The sequence below is a fragment of the Cydia fagiglandana genome, chromosome 2, assembly GCF_963556715.1.
Source record: "Cydia fagiglandana chromosome 2, ilCydFagi1.1, whole genome shotgun sequence".
Classification (NCBI taxonomy): Eukaryota; Metazoa; Arthropoda; class Insecta; order Lepidoptera; family Tortricidae; genus Cydia; species Cydia fagiglandana.
In genome coordinates, this window is record NC_085933.1 from 16,701,493 (window position 1) to 16,717,701 (window position 16,209).

General features: G+C 36.8%; 1 long non-coding RNA gene across 1 annotated transcript in view; it reads right to left on the reverse strand.

The window, feature by feature from the left end:
• Nucleotides 1-11,509, reverse strand: part of LOC134677326 (uncharacterized) — a 187,314-nt gene extending 175,805 nt beyond the window's left edge. Inside the window, exon 1 of the long non-coding RNA XR_010100018.1 lies at nt 11,325-11,509. This is a non-coding gene — a long non-coding RNA (uncharacterized LOC134677326). The remainder of the gene's footprint in view (nt 1-11,324) is intronic.
• Between the last annotated feature and the right edge of the window lie 4,700 nt (nt 11,510-16,209).

Here is a 16,209-nt window from a genome sequence, read left to right on the forward strand (position 1 = left end):
AATTCATTACTAATAAAAACAGTATAAATAGTTTAGTATACATGTAGCGTGCTGAAATAAATAATTATGTGTCGGTTACTGGCGTATATGGCGGTCGGATACTTATCCATACCCCGAAGGTAACGGAATTCAACAAAAACACGGTGTATAGAGATGACACGGGGGAGGGGCTAAACGACCGAACCAGATGCACTTATGGCAATTTCAGTAGGAGTAGCAGAGAAAGCGGTATTATTGCTTGTCCTTGTCACAGTCTCACTTTTTGTTTGTTCCCCACCAACATTTATTTATATGGTTTATGGTGGGCAACAAATAACCCGACCGAATTACGTAGATTGTTTTTGGTATGTTGTCAGGAATGTTAAAACGTGTTTTTAATATTGTCGCTTTGCGAATGTTTTATCCCTCACGGAGGCACGCGTATAGCTCATCTATGTACCTAATACTAGGTCTATGTCGGACGTCCAGGCGGGAGGAGCAAAGCGACTGTACCCGTTCGTTGTTAATATTCTATAGTTGGTCAAGCAGATCTTGTCAGTAGAAAAAGGCGGCAAATTTGAAAAATGTAGGCACGAAGGGATATCGTCTCATAGAAAATTTGAATTTCGCGCCTTTTTCTACTGACAAGATTTGCTTGACCATCTATATTTGTCCGCACAAAACGATTTGCCTCATCTTTTTTGTAATAGCGGAAGCAGTTATAAAGTTGACCCAAAAAATTTTTATTAAGCTATGAGCTTCATCACATATGTTCCTTGAGTAATTCTAAGCATTTCAAGCCTGGGAGCCAATAAGAAATGTGTGTCTACTCGGATTTGTAATGGATTCAAACTTTCAACCCCTTTTTAACCCTGTTAGGGGATGAATTTTACAAAACGCTGAAATTACTTTTCCTGTCTTTTAATAATATCCCCAAATACAAAGATTCAAGTCCCGCGTTCGAAAATTTTTTTGATATCCATACAAACTTACAACTCCTTTTTCACCACCTTAGGGGATGAATTTTCAAAAACGCTGAAATTAGTTTTCTTGTATTTTAATAATATATCGTTTTACGAAGTTTCAAATTCCTAGCTTAAAATAAAACTTGAACCCCATACAAACTTTCATCCCCTTTTTAACCCCCTTAGGGGTTGAATTTCTCAAAATCGCTTCTTATCTCTTGTACACTTTATAAATGTAATCTAGTGTGCAAATTTCAACTTTCTATCTTTTGTAGTTTCGGCTCCGCGTAGCAAAAATCTCCAACCAAATTTTTCACCTTTTTACGTTTTTCTTGTAAAATTACTATGAAATTGAAAAAACAAATATCAGCAATGAATTCTACGTCTTTGGTTTATACGAAAATGATACCAAACTTGCCCTAGTACCCACCAGGATCAGAGTAGATTTTTTTTAAAGATGACGGATGGCGGCCGTCTTTGTACCCCACCCTCCCCCCCACTTCAGGCTAGAAATGCTTAGAATTACTCAAATATCAGATGTGATGAAGCTCATAGCTTAATAAAAATTTTTTGGGTCATGTATGGCAGCGTTACATAACTGACTCCAGTATAAGGACGATTAAGGAATGGAATGCGCTCCCGTCATCTGTGTTTCCTGGGAAATTTGACCTCGGTGTCTTTAAAGCAAGAGTGAATAGGCTATTATTACTTACTGAGCCGGTAAGCTCCATCATCTTAGGCTCTGTTTTCAATAGAGCCAATCCCCGTTTAGTTTATTATAAAATATATATATACAAAGAGTACTATTGTATTATTTCAGTAGTTAGTGCCTATACCCAAAGTGCGACATAAAATAGTAGAAATTAAATAAACTGGAACTAAAAATATTCCATACTAAATTGATGCCATTTTTAAGCATTTTACGTCAAAAAAGGGACAGTAACGTAGAAAGTGGCGCCCTCATTTATATTCTACTGGTTTTTGTAACACTGTAATTTGAGGCAGGAAATAGGCAATATTACGCAAAACCCTGCGTAGAGGGCGTTAATCACATCCCATGGCCTACCGCGAAACACGTAAATCGAAATATCGTTTTCTGCCTCTATCACTCATGGCCATTCGATCGACAGAGAGGCAGATAACGAAATTTCGATTATCGCATTTTGCGGTAGCCTATCTGTAAACATAGGTACTGTAAGCAAATCACCTTGATGCATCAATGTCATAGTGAAAACAGTCCAAATAGCGTGGCTACATTCCAAAATCGGTCCGTGAATGTCAAAAACGTACAATGTTTAGTATTAGGATGCCGTCCATTTGGATGAATCCATTGTAACGGCATCCATTTGGAAGGCTCTTCAGTGGCCTGCTTAACGCTTTGCATAGAAAAGGAAGCTCCGGTAGCTCCGGCGGCCCGGCCACAGCCCGGTCTAACGTGAGTCATCCTAAACTGGAAAATAACCGGAAAAAACTAAATTTTGTGTGTGCGATAAGCATTTGTTTTTTTCCGGGATTTTCATCCCTAATTCCACCCAGTAATAAAAACTGACTTTACAAATATGGTTTAATTACAACTTGCGTGAATAGGTATTTTTGAGCGTTCATAGGTGAATGTGTGGAGCGAGCATTATTTGACGTGTAGGTGTGGGTTCAACAAAAAGAACGCTTGTCAATAAGGCGTTCGTGCTGTTAAAATTCAATTAATAATAGCCTTTATCGACCATCAACAGTGTAGTCCCCTTTTGATTGAGGGAAATTGTCACGTATAGTTCCACTACTCGCCGCCGCACCGTGAATAGCGCGTTAGTTCATCTATCGCTCACAAGATGTCATTAATTCCTGTAAACGTATATATTGAAAAAAAAGCTTTACTCTATGCTATAAAATACCCTTTCGCACGTCAAAAACTCCAAGATGGTGCCCAAGCTCATGGACAAAAAAGTCTAGCGATAGTATCCACGCCTGTCAAAATTTGACATTAGCAATCCACAGTTAGGTGACAACCGAACCAAACCGACTTAACCGACCTACCCCGAGTTCAAAGTCATTATAAACCGTATAGTAGTAGTAAAACAAAGTTGATTTTTTCTTACTTATTTTTTCGATCACAAGTTTGCGATAGAACGCGATTCCATTGAACAATGCGATACAATCATCTGTTGATGTGATGTTGATTCGAAATGTCAGTTTTGCACAAGTGAAATTTTGTTGCATATGTCGAATTTTATGTTCGAATTTAAGTAAAAATAATTTTTCATGTTAGAATATGTATTATGCAATATTTATTAGCAATTTAGGATGAACTTTCTAAAAGGAGTCTAACTCAATTTTAAATGTATATTCGGCGTTTTTATTTTGCCACTGTGCGAAAAAGACGATAATAGGAATATAGAGGTAGAATTCGGCCCCGGTTATTTAAGTTCTTATCAAACCGCGCTGTTACCCTCGGAAAACCTTATCGTACAAATAGAACAGTTCATTTATCAAAAGGAAAAGATTGCTCGCTGGACTCGGATTTATTACTCGCTGGTATAATACCTACTAGTTAAAAGTATCTTCAATTTTTCTTGAGGTCTCTTTTGATTTATGGATATAAATCGTTTTGCATGGTATTTGTACGCCCTGCCCTTAAATTGAGTAATCGCCAGAGTTTTTATAGTCAGCCAAGATTATCGTTTACCACTTTTCGACTCTATTATGATTGATAGAGTCGAAAAGTGGTAAACCACTTTCTTGGCTGACCGTACATGTAGATACATAAATTATGAAGATAAAGCATGATATAACATCCTCGAAAACAAAGCTGCTGAATTTGACAATCCTTAATCAATCAACAATCTAAGTGAAATGTGCATGAGCTATGCCGATGGAATTAGTAGTTAAAACAGCTTTTTAAGAGTAATATTCTAAATCTGTGAGTAGTTAGGTACTTACCTAATTACATTTTTACTACTTACAGGAAACTTTTATCTGATACACTACATTATATATGAATCAATTTAAGTCTGGCTTGCCTTTATTTAATTAATTTAAGATTTAAAAACCAACCGTATGTAACGCGATTCTTCAAAGGGTGTATTTACCTAAGGAAGCCGAGTCACAAAATTTCCATAATATGATGAAACTGTGCGGCAGGCGCCCTTTATTGAAAATTATGATGCCGTTCAGTACACTTAGAACGATGAACCAACACCTGAGACAGTTTACAATATGTTAAAACAAGGGCTGCATTTAGCGACAGCTAACTCGAAACGAATTTAAACTAAATTCATGCACAATATAATCACGACGAACGCATGAAATGACAAAGGCATGTTCTTAAATAACCGACAACTTAAACGATGTTTATATCTATACACCTTATAAAACAAAGTCCCCCGCCGCGTCTGTCTGTTTGTGTGTTTGTATGTTCGCGATAAACTCAAAAACTACTAACCGGATTTTCATGCGGTTTTCACCTATCAATAGAGTGATAGGTGAAAACCATATGAAAATACCTAAGTATCTTGAGGAAGGTTTAAGTGTATAATTTGTTAACCAGTGCGAAGCCGGGGCAGGTCGCATAGTTATTGTATGGTACCTATAAGCAAAGACATATGTAACTTCGTATAAGATGAATAAAGTCTAAGAAAAAAACGTGCCTCGGAAATCAAGAAATAGTCATTCTCGCATAGATGGCGCACACACCTTTAGCCTATTCTCGGCTAGATGGCGTGACGACACCGTTTCATATTTAACAATTTTAACACATAGATATCAGTGAATGAACATGGGTCAAAATGATATAAAAATAATAAAATCATTTACCCATATATATATATTTTTTTTATCATTTTATACGTTTTTATTTTGAGTTATAGTCGTGTGTCGATAGATGGCAGTAAATTTATAGTGACTACAACATTTACTATGACAGGACTCCTCTATACTATCTATTCTTTTTGCTATAAGTAATTGGTATTGATCTAGTTTATTTTTTAGACGATCATCAACCTATCATTAACCAATCAAGATTTGCATGAAAAAGGCCTGTTATTATTGCCAGAGTTATCATACTTAGATACCTAGATAGATTTAAGAAACTATTTGTTTAATTTGGTTGGATAGATTTTTTAAAATCAGCAAAAGCCATGTTTTTTCTCACAAATTAATCTCATGTTAATTCGTTAACCTTTAATTTTACGTGCGAGAAAATTCCATAATTCGAATGCCAATCGTTACGAGAAATTGAATCCCAGCATACTTCTTTAAAATTAAGATTTGAGAAACGAAATCTTCAACAATAGAGACGCGAATAAAGCGAAAATTTTAATGCGACGCCTTGACGCCAAAATGGGGCCATCACGTTCAGCGTGTCAAGTGTATCGCTCTGTGACTCGGTACGTGCCCTATACTACCCGAGCTATTCAAGATTCAAGACTAAGTATCCGCGAGAGCGCCGTAATGACAAAAGATGGTTGTAAAGTGATTTATTTTGCTACATGTACAAGGTAGGGAAATTCCTCAAAGGATTTTCTTGTTCTTTATTTTATGCCTGTATTCAATCCCTATTACCGTTTCCATAATTTCCTTCTCTCTTCTCTCTCCTCGAATTTAAACTCATCGTTGTGAAACATTCTAATATTAAGCTATTTTTACGGTTTAAGTCACATTTTCCTTCTCACTGTTTTGAATATGGAATATACTATGTTTATTGTAAGACAAAAATCCTGCGCATTTCTTTGATCCATATATTTTTTTACAAATAAACCATGTGTATATAGCGTGTAATATCTCGTACAAGTTGAATAATTTAGGTACTCAACTTAATTTTAACTTTAAACTAACCTATGCCGAACTTTCCCTTTAAATTATTCATTCGTATCACATCTAAAAATACCGACTTACTTACAAATTTGCATCAAATTCTGAACATGCTCGCAGAGTGATCCATTTCTCGGCTATTTAATCTAGGCCTCGGAAAAGGAAGCCCCTCGTTATCTTCGGTCGACGTGACGCTACCTGATTGATGCTGGGATCTTCCCGATACTCCAAGTAATTGCACTTTCAAAGAGTTCAGCATCAGATACAAAAAGCCTGGTTAGCGATTGTAAAGTCAGAGTCGATCTGCGTTTCTGTATTTGACAGTACCAGAGATATATATAACTCCGTATAAGATAAATAAAGTCTAAGAAAAAAACGTGCCTCGGACGGCCAAGGAAAAGTCGTTCTCGAATAGATGGCGCCATTACCTTTTTACTATTCTCGGCTAGATGGCGTTAACGACACCGTTTGGTATTTGACAATTTTAACACATATCAGTGAAAGAACATGGGTCAGTAGGGAACAATAAAAATTAAGAATCATTTATCCGTAAACATATTTTGATTATTTTATACATTTTCAATTTTATTTTAAGTTTTAATCTTGTGTCGATAGATGGCCGTAAATGTACCGTGACTACAAAATTGACAATGACAGGACCCCTCTATACTATCTATTCTTTTTGACAGTACTTAATTAGAAAAGTCATTTGGCGAATTCTATGAGTTACCTCCTTTCATAGAAAACAATAAAAAATCGTAACGACAGCATAAATAACCACCATTCAACTTACCGAAAATCTACAACGAGATTGTAACAGGAATATTTTGGGGATTCAAACCCAAAGGCTATTGTGCGATTTGTGCGTCGTTGGGCGAGCAACGCTAACTTTCAAGGGGTCGGGGTTGTGAGGATGCAAGCAAGGAGTGAAGAACGGTCTTGGGACCGGGATTCAGGTTAAGTGGAGATATAAAAAAAAATATATTTACATTAGGTACATACATGAAATACTGTCATTTTAGTTTCTCAATCCAAAATAATAATATGATAAAGTCGGATTGCAGCAGCGTTACTTCTGCGGCGTCGTTACCGCAATACCTACTGCCGCGATTGATGGCTACACCGCCCACAGCAGCACGAACATCGCAACAGTAATGCCGCTGCAGTCATCATTCATGTCACTTTTATTTTAATCTCTGACCATACACACTAAGGTAGGTATGCCTGCGCAGTTTTGCCTCTATAGTGCAACTGCATAGTCGAAGCTGGGTCGAAAACTACACAGTAGAATGCCACAGTACGTAACGTTAGGTTTTACCTGACGTGCAGTTGGCAAAACTAGTATCATACACATACACTACGTACGTGTAACGTGAGTGACCCGTTTGTAATCTACATTTAATATGACTGCATTATTGACCGTGTGTGTGTTCCAGTCTACCGAAATTCGTTAATGTCTCTCTGAATTGTGAGACCTATCGGTAAAATGCTTATAGTTATCAATACCAACACTGGTTGATGGCATTCGTTTAGGTCACGTTCGGATTAAGACTGCACCAGCATTACTGCTGCACAGTCGGCACTCGGCAGTAATACAGTGACGTCAACTTTAGAAAACATATTTAGTAGTAGGTACGTCAGTAACTTGTGTATAACTATCTTCGTATATTATGAAAAGAGCGCGAGAGCGCGTGACTTGGGCTATGGGTAGGGTTGCCAACCGTACTATATTATATAGTATTGTACTATATTTTGGCTCTCTGTACTATATACTTTTGGAAAAATATATAGTACGCTAAAATACTATATTTCCCATTAAACGTTTATTACACTCATGTTTAGTATTTTATCTAAATCTACTATATTTTTTTGTAATGTACTATATTTTTGATGCCTTTTTCTGGAAAATACTATATTCCACTAAAAAAAAGTCAACCCTAGCTATGGGCCTCGCTTGCGAAGCCGACACGACGTAATCGGTTTCCGGCCACTCCGGCCAGCCTCACAGTGAGACCTCCTCGTTGATTTACGCACCCCGACCTGCGCGGAGACCTTTGTCTGCCTCGAATGAGCAATCTCATGGTAATGTATAAAAATAAACGCTCCTTTACTAGGTGAGTGGAGTAAAGGGTTTAATATGTTTGAAAAGGGTTTCACAGGTTTTGGGTGTATTTGTTTTTAGGGTCAAAGAAATATATTATCTTAAAACGGGTAACGTGGTATGGTATAAGTATATTTTTGCTACCACGGCTCAATATTTTAAAAGAACGATTAATTTAATAGGTTTTCGTAACTTAGAGATGAATATTGAATAATATAGGTTTAAAATAGTAGGTATTTGCATGCTTGTTTATACTCAATGTATCATCATCATAATTAACTTAAGAGTGGAGTAACTTCCAGCTTTCCCTATCTTGCGCCAGCTCTTTGACTTTTTGATACGACACGACCCCCAATGACTCAATGTATAATCAATTAATCATGTATAATGTATAGGTACCTACTGACAAAACTTACATAAGTATGTACAAATAAATTTTTAGTCTTACTTTATCAATATATTAAAACTCATGGTTTAAGTAAAAACGTGAGTGCCTCTTTTTAAAATAATACGAGTCTCTCACGGAAGTTTTGTATTTAAATCTTATTACTTATAGTTATAGGTGCTTACTGTGTTTTTAGAAACATATTTGATGTGTTTGTGGTTATGGATGATACCTACTGAGTTGTATAGGTATTAATTTATCAGTCATTTATCATAGTCATTAAAGTGAATACCTACCTTCTTATTTAACTCATTTTGGCAATAGAAAAGAAAGAGCGTAATTCACATTATTAAATTATCATAAGCAGAGATCACAACAAACAACGAAAATTCAAAAACTATGCTAATTAAATAATTTATTAGAAACAAACCCGCGAGGGACATTGGTACTTCTCCGAAATGTGCTCAAGTCGCTATGTCGTGACTTCCCCATAAAAACAAGTCGAATTCACCTGTAAGTTCTCGAGCAAACGATAAGTTTCCAAACGCAAATATTTTAATTGAAACATTGCCGACCACAGTCTTCCCGGGCTGGCGGTTTGAAAGTTCAATATTAAATACCAGACAAGTACCTACTGGGCGCACAAACCGCATCACCTATCTTATTTTCAACTTCAACTGATTATAAAAACTGCCCAAGTGCGAGTCGGACTCGCATTCCAAGGGTTCCGTACATTACTAAATTATTAACAATATATTTTTATATATATGTGAAACGCGAGTGAATTGCCTTTAAAAAACCCGTAGGGGTCGGATCAAAAACTAAGTAATTGGTCCGACTCACGCTTGACTACATATTTCTAATAGGTTTTCCTGTCATTTATAGGTAAAAACCTATTTTACGTATTTTTTTTCAAAATTTTAGACCCAGTAGTTTCGGAGATAAAGGGGGGGGGGGGAGGGGAATGGTCATTTTTAATCTATTTTCTTGAATTACTTCTAAACTGTTTATTCTAAAATTATAAAAAAAAATACGTTTGAGATTCTCACATTGAGCTCTTTCATTTGATATGTAGCACGATATAGTTTAAAAAGCTTTATTTTTTTATTTTCTCATTTACCCCCCAAAAGTGGCTCCCATATTTAAAATTCATTTGTTTACGATACATGTTCGTCTTTGGGCCATAAACTTACATATGTGTACCAAATTTCAACTTAATTGGTCCAGTAGTTTCGGAGAAAATAGGCTGTGACAGACGGACAGACAGACAGACGCACGAGTGATCCTATAAGGGTTCCGTTTTTTTTCCTTTTGAGGTACGCAACCCTAAAAATGGAGCAGAAGCAGATACCTATTAGGGTTCCGTACCCAAAAGGTAACAACGGGACCCTATTAAGACTCCGCTGTCTGTCTGTCCGTCCGTCTGTCTGTCACCAGGCTGTAACTCATAAACCGTGATAGTCAGACTGTTGAAATTTTCAGAGATGATGTATGTCTGTTGCCGCTATAACAACAAATACTAAATATAAAATAAAATAAATATTCAAGTGGGGCTCCCATAAAACAAACGTGATTTTTTGCCGTTTTTTGCGTAATGGTACGGAACCCTTTGTGCGCGAGTCCAACTCGCACTTGGCCGGTTTAAAAAGTTACACGTTTAGTGTAGGTTTGACTGTTTTTCTGTGTATAAGTATATACACCGTGGTTAGGTTTCATCGTGCCTTTTTAGGGTTCTGTAATCAACTAGGAATCCTTATTATGGTTCTGCCATGTCCTAGGGCTCTACGTCTGTCCATCCGCGGCTCCATGATCGTTAGTGCTAGAAAGCTGGAATTTGTCGTGGATAATAATAAATCAATCATACCGACAAAGTGGTAAAAAAATATTTAGGGTGATGTACCCTCTACACGTAGATTCTACGTGTAGAGGGTTCATCACCCTAAATATTTTTTCACCCAATTCTGAATTGGGTGTTTTTTTTTTTGGCTTTAACGCTATGGTGTGGGTGTCGTTGGATAGGTCTTGAGACGTACATAGCGCTACGAAGGTACTCCGTTTTGCTTGATACACACTTATAACCCAAGGCAACCTATTGTGGCGGACGGGTAACTACGTATTCCATCAAAGTAGTCCTATCAAAACTTGTGTTTGAAGTGAATGAATTTCACATAAGTTTCAAGTTGGTAATGTAACTTTTGCTAGAAATGGGCGATGAAGAACAAGTTCGATCCGTAGTAAAAGTACGGCTACGACAGTCTCAAACTGTCATTTAATTATACGACTTGAACAGTATTGGTGTCTGTCAGGGGGTGGGTAAAATGCTGATAAATAGCAAAAGTTGTCAAAGTTGGGCAGTTGTGTTGGGCCTGAAGGACGGAATGATAGAGGAAGTGAGGTCTGCGGTTCTCATTAAATTGTCAATTAAAGTTATGAACTCCTATCGCCTTTAACTATTTAATCTGTACCTAGTATATACAAATACTTGGTAGCTAGGTTTCAAAATTGCCCCATCCCATACCTACCTGAAAATTGATTTTGTTGATTAAATTAAAACTTGGTGTGTTAGGTATAAAAAATATAAGTTAATATACTCCATAGGTACGGTATATCAAAAAATTTAAAACTATTCAAGCGCCTCAAGGAAGAAAAATAACTTAAAAGTTCCGAACTTCGCTGTTTCTTATGCTGGTTTCCGTTTTCAGATATTTTATGCAGAATTATTTTCCAGTTATCCGTTCCGCATCGTGAAATTGTATTAGTTACTCTGAAATTGCATATAGGTATGCGGCCAACCACTTGTGTGGCTTGTTGGTCAGCTATGCGCTATGAAATGTAAGCTGTTGAGTGGCGTTCACCTCAGCCAGGTCGGCTGAGGTGAACGCCACTACTAAGTTAAACCAAACCACTCGTGTCGTGTACAGAAATAGAGTAGCTTGAAGCAAATTGTGTATAAAGGCTTACAAGGTGTACAAAACTTACCTAATACGTTAGTTGCACTATGTAAAGTAAAAAAACCGGGCAAGTGCGAGTCGGACTCGCGCACGAAGGGTTCCGTACCATAATGCAAAAAAGGCAAAAAAAACGGTCACACGTTTGTTTTATGGGAGCCCCACTTAAATCTTTATTTCATTCTGTTTTTAGTATTCGTTGTTATAGCGGCAACAGAAATACATCATCTGTGAAAATTTCAACTGTCTAGCTATCACGGTTCGTGAGATACAGCCTGGTGACAGACGGACGGACGGACGGACGGACAGCGGAGTCTTAGTAATAGGGTCCCGTTGTTACCTTTTGGGTACGGAACCCTAATAGGTATCTGCTTCTGCCCCATTTTTAGGGTTCCGTACCTCAAAAGGAAAAAAAACGGAACCCTTATAGGATCACTCGTGCGTCTGTCTGTCTGTCTGAGTCTTAGTAATACGGTCCCGTTTTACCCTTTGGGTACGGAATCCTATAAACACCCAAAAAGTTACGTTATATTAACATTATTAACCTACTTAAAGGCCTACATTGGCATGGCACATGACAGCATGTGGTTCCTTGAATTTATTATTTACAGTTTTCCCAATATTAATGGCACCCCATTTGATCGTGACCTCCTGATGAATATTAACTAGCGACAAAACGGTCCGAGTCCCAACATTGACATCCGAGCTTTACTGTAAGCCCGACGTTATTATTCAAGAGGTGGGTTTAATGAATTTACCACAACTATTTTTGTTATAGGTATCTGACTGTCGCTAACGAAGGTGGCAAAAAAATAGGCCAAAAGTTTCTCTTAGACTAATCTCCTTCCTATGGCCACTATTGGCCACGTTGACACTCTTACCCCAAACGGATTTAAGAGCAGACTTTTTTTTACCAGCGGGCTATTTAGCCCCTCCTCCAACCAGAAATATTTCTTATTAATACGAATAATTATTCGGGCGTATTAGGAGGCGTATTATAATGTTTAAGATGTCTCACTCGCACTTAAGTAATATAAAATAATCATAATTATGTAAGTATTTTTTTTATTGATTTTATTGATTATAAAATCTACTGTGTTGTGTATAATCTTGTTTTCTGATTCCTGTAAGATGTGCATAAAGATCATAAGAAATTGCCATGAAGAATTAGGTTTCATGGTTTCCCTTCACATAACACGGCACTTTATCTTCCCTGCAAACGCAATGTTATGATCTCGTATCTCGCCCATACAAGCGAGGAGTGATTTGTATTGCGGTAAGTCGGGGATTATCCCAGTGTCGACGAGTTTTTCCTCAGGCACCACCTACGGCAATCTCTTCATCCCGTTATAATTGACGGGGGGTCGGTTGGATGCTGCGAGAAGAGAGCTCGGATATCAATTACAGTACATTGAGAGCGAGCGTGTGGACATCTTCCGATGGTATTGTGTTCTGTGCCTTTGTGTTTTATTTTATTATAGTGGAACACTTCTTAATTAGTACATTGCGCAACGAGAGTCTAGAGTAAAATATTGTAAACTAGGTAAGTAAGTACAGTAGTATCTTGGAAAATCTTGTAGATCTCAAAATTGGTATTAGAACAGTTTCTGAGGAACGTTCGTGCCTTTTTGTCGCTGCGATCTGGTGAATGCAATTTGTACGTGCCGGCGGCAAGGCTGCACCGGCTCGAGGAGGAACAGTGACCTCCCCAAGGACATCTGGAAGCCGAATGTGTATCACTATGAAATGATAGAGAGTAGGGAAAGGGAACGCATCGGCTTTTGTTTACACTATTTTGCCATGAAAAATTTCACACGGAACCTTGACTTCATTTGCAAAGATACACTCTTTAAAGGTTAAAGTTGCCTTGATACTTAAATAGATAAAAACCATGAATACGCGCATAATTTTCATTGATTTTCATTGTCGTTACCTTGCATACCATACCAGTATAATTTTAGTACCTATTGAATAACTAGTGATGTATTGATATAGGTGAGGTGAGAAAAAAGACTCGTGCGATGGCCATATTGCAAGTTTTGCGCGGAGCACCATATCTATTTTGTTTCCTTCTAATTTCGTTTCTCCTCTTAGGTGATAGACCAATTACCAACGACGCCTAAGTCATTCTTACTGGTATCTTGAAATATAATATGTATGTTTAAATAGAAATAACGACGCAAAACGTTTGAAAAACTTTAACTCGTCTTCGGTTGACTTTTGTACAAAAAAGTTCCTCCTTTATAGGTAGTCGTTTAAAAATATCCCAGTCCCATGTCGCCCGCGTCATAAAAACAAATCGCTTGACGCCTCATTGACCAAATTCGGCTTAACAGTTATGAAGCTACGCTCAGACTCACTGGTGGAATAAACTGCTGAAAACTCCTTCCAGTAGTCGGATAAAAATAAAATTGATTGAATTGCATATTATGTATTTGCAACTACATAGATTGTTAATTTTAACTAGGGCAAAATTTAGCTCTTTGTGTTTACCTAATCGTGATGCACATTAAAAAATCGAGTGTCATTGTTTATTAATAACAAACAAAAAGGAAAAAAAAACTAAACGTTAAAATTAAAACAAAAATATAACAGATCTTAAACTAAACTTATAAGTAAAAAATGCTCCCCAGGTCACCTTCATGCGTTAAAGTGACATTCCATTTCCAACTGCAGCTGCAATACTGTTCATTTTACTATGGAAACGCGTCGCTGTCACTGTCAATTTCCATAGTAAAATGAACAGTATTGCAGCTGGAGTTGTAAATTGAATGTCACTCTTATGGTGCCCAGAAGGCTGGCAGCGTTGCCTTTTTGGATGGCCAGGCTTATCCTTTGGCCGAGTTAGCTGCTAGCCCCCGGTCACCTGAGGTGTCAATGAGGCAATCGAGTTGACTTTGAATTAGAATCGAATTCGGTTGGTTACCGTATGAAGGCATTGTATAACATCAGTACCTATAAGGAAATATGGTTGGTTCCCTGGAGAATCCGCTTGATTTATATTCTGCACGTGCACCGCACACATGAAGTTTAGCTTACCTACCTGACTGCAATTTTGCAATATTTGGTGCCATGAGAGGCTACTAGCATTATAACTTCAGTAGAATTGTATAGAGTGATTTATGTATGTTATATAGAGCTAATTTTAATAAGAGTTTTCAATGTAAGTATTTGATTTATTTTAACCCGTCTTTCTACAGCCATTACATTAATGCCAAGTATTTTTTACAGCTTATCAATGGCGCGTCAAAAATATTCATTTCAAGCCGGGGGATTTTCTTCATGAGCGTAGTCTGGCCAAACGTGGCGGAATTGAGTTCTACGGATACCCCACCACTGCTACCTAATACAGCTATAGAGTAGGTAAACAATGGCTACATTAAATGATCAAGTCACGAATTAGCCAGGACTTGGCCTCATTTTCGAAATCCCTTTGTCAAGCTCAGCATAGTAAAGTACCTAAGTATTCATTAGACTTGCGTTGAAAACAATACAACTTTGTATTTAAATAGCAACTGTTTATCTGGAAAAAGCTTCATAAGTGGACGATTTTGATCGAAGACTTTTTCAGTATGAATTAATTTTATGGGACTTTCCTGTAGATACCATATGTGACGTCCCACGGTCAAAGGTACCTTATGGCGGGTATGGAGTTATGCATACCCCAGTAATCTACAATAAATAAGCTATCGATAACACAAAAGATCAACCTCCTAAGTTATGTAGTTACAGAGATATGATTTTTTGAAAATAATGTTGTGAAATGAGCAACTTTACGATAGAGAAGTTTTAAGTTTAGCCGCCTAAAAAACTATGTTCCTGAAGTAAGTTACATAGTTGACTACAAATAATAATACCTTATATATCTGAGATTAAAAAAATGTTGCGACTTGTTCTGTAATGCAAATAGAAACCTTTGATATCGACTGATTTATGTGTATACTAACCAGTCTCTTGAAAATAAAGTTTTATTTCATTTTCACGATTGATTGCAATGAGCTCTCAAGATTTAAATTTTATCTATTAGAAAACGATACTGAGAGACAGTTTAAGCAAAAAACAATACCGATTTAGAGGTGAAAATGTATTTTCTGACTTTTTCATATAAAATCAGAAAATTGAATATTTTTACTTTTAATGTAACACACAATCAATTTTTCTGAGCACATATGAAAGAAATTCTGTCATTCAAATGAAATAAATCCTAAAACCCCAACTAAATACTATATTTAACCCCTTATGCCACTTTAAACTTACATAACAATAACAGTATTTGCTCCATACATTAACGAAAAGGTACCTTATGGAAATAAATCTAATAATACATCACTACAAAACATCAATCACATTGAAGCTTTTATCTTTTATGAATAGAAAATATTAATTTACATTAAACTGCCACAAATTTAATTGGTTCTTCGTCATAATAATCTTAAAAAAGACCAATAATTTATATGTAATGAAAAGGTACCTTGTGGTTAAGTTACATGATGATTGATGAGGCATGATGATGATGGAACAGTAAGGATAAACTAATAATATTTTGGGGTAAAGATGTTATAAATCGTCTATTTCTTATCAATAATATATTTTGGTTGCCATTGAAGACAAGCGGCATCGAGGTTCAATGACCTTAGATATTCCATAAGGTAATGCGTCGGGTATTGGCATTTTTCAGCAAACCAATGGCTGATTTATTGCATGCGACCAAACCAAATGAAGATTATTCTAGTTAAGAAAGACTTGACGAGAGTAACTTTAGTATAATAGCAGGCTACTTGGATTTATAATGTCGGTCGATGTACGGTTATAATATTTGCTAGGCGCCCCAACCAGAACTGAAATTATCAAATTAGTTTTGCAGAATGCTAATACAGTTCTCTACCAAACTTCTTTTCCCGTATTGACTAGTTTTTTTGGAAATTTTCAACCTTTTTTCCATAAGGTACCTTTTTACTAAACTCTGAGACGACGTTACTAGGCTTATAACTAACTTATAACAAAAATAAAAACAGGTAAACAAACGTT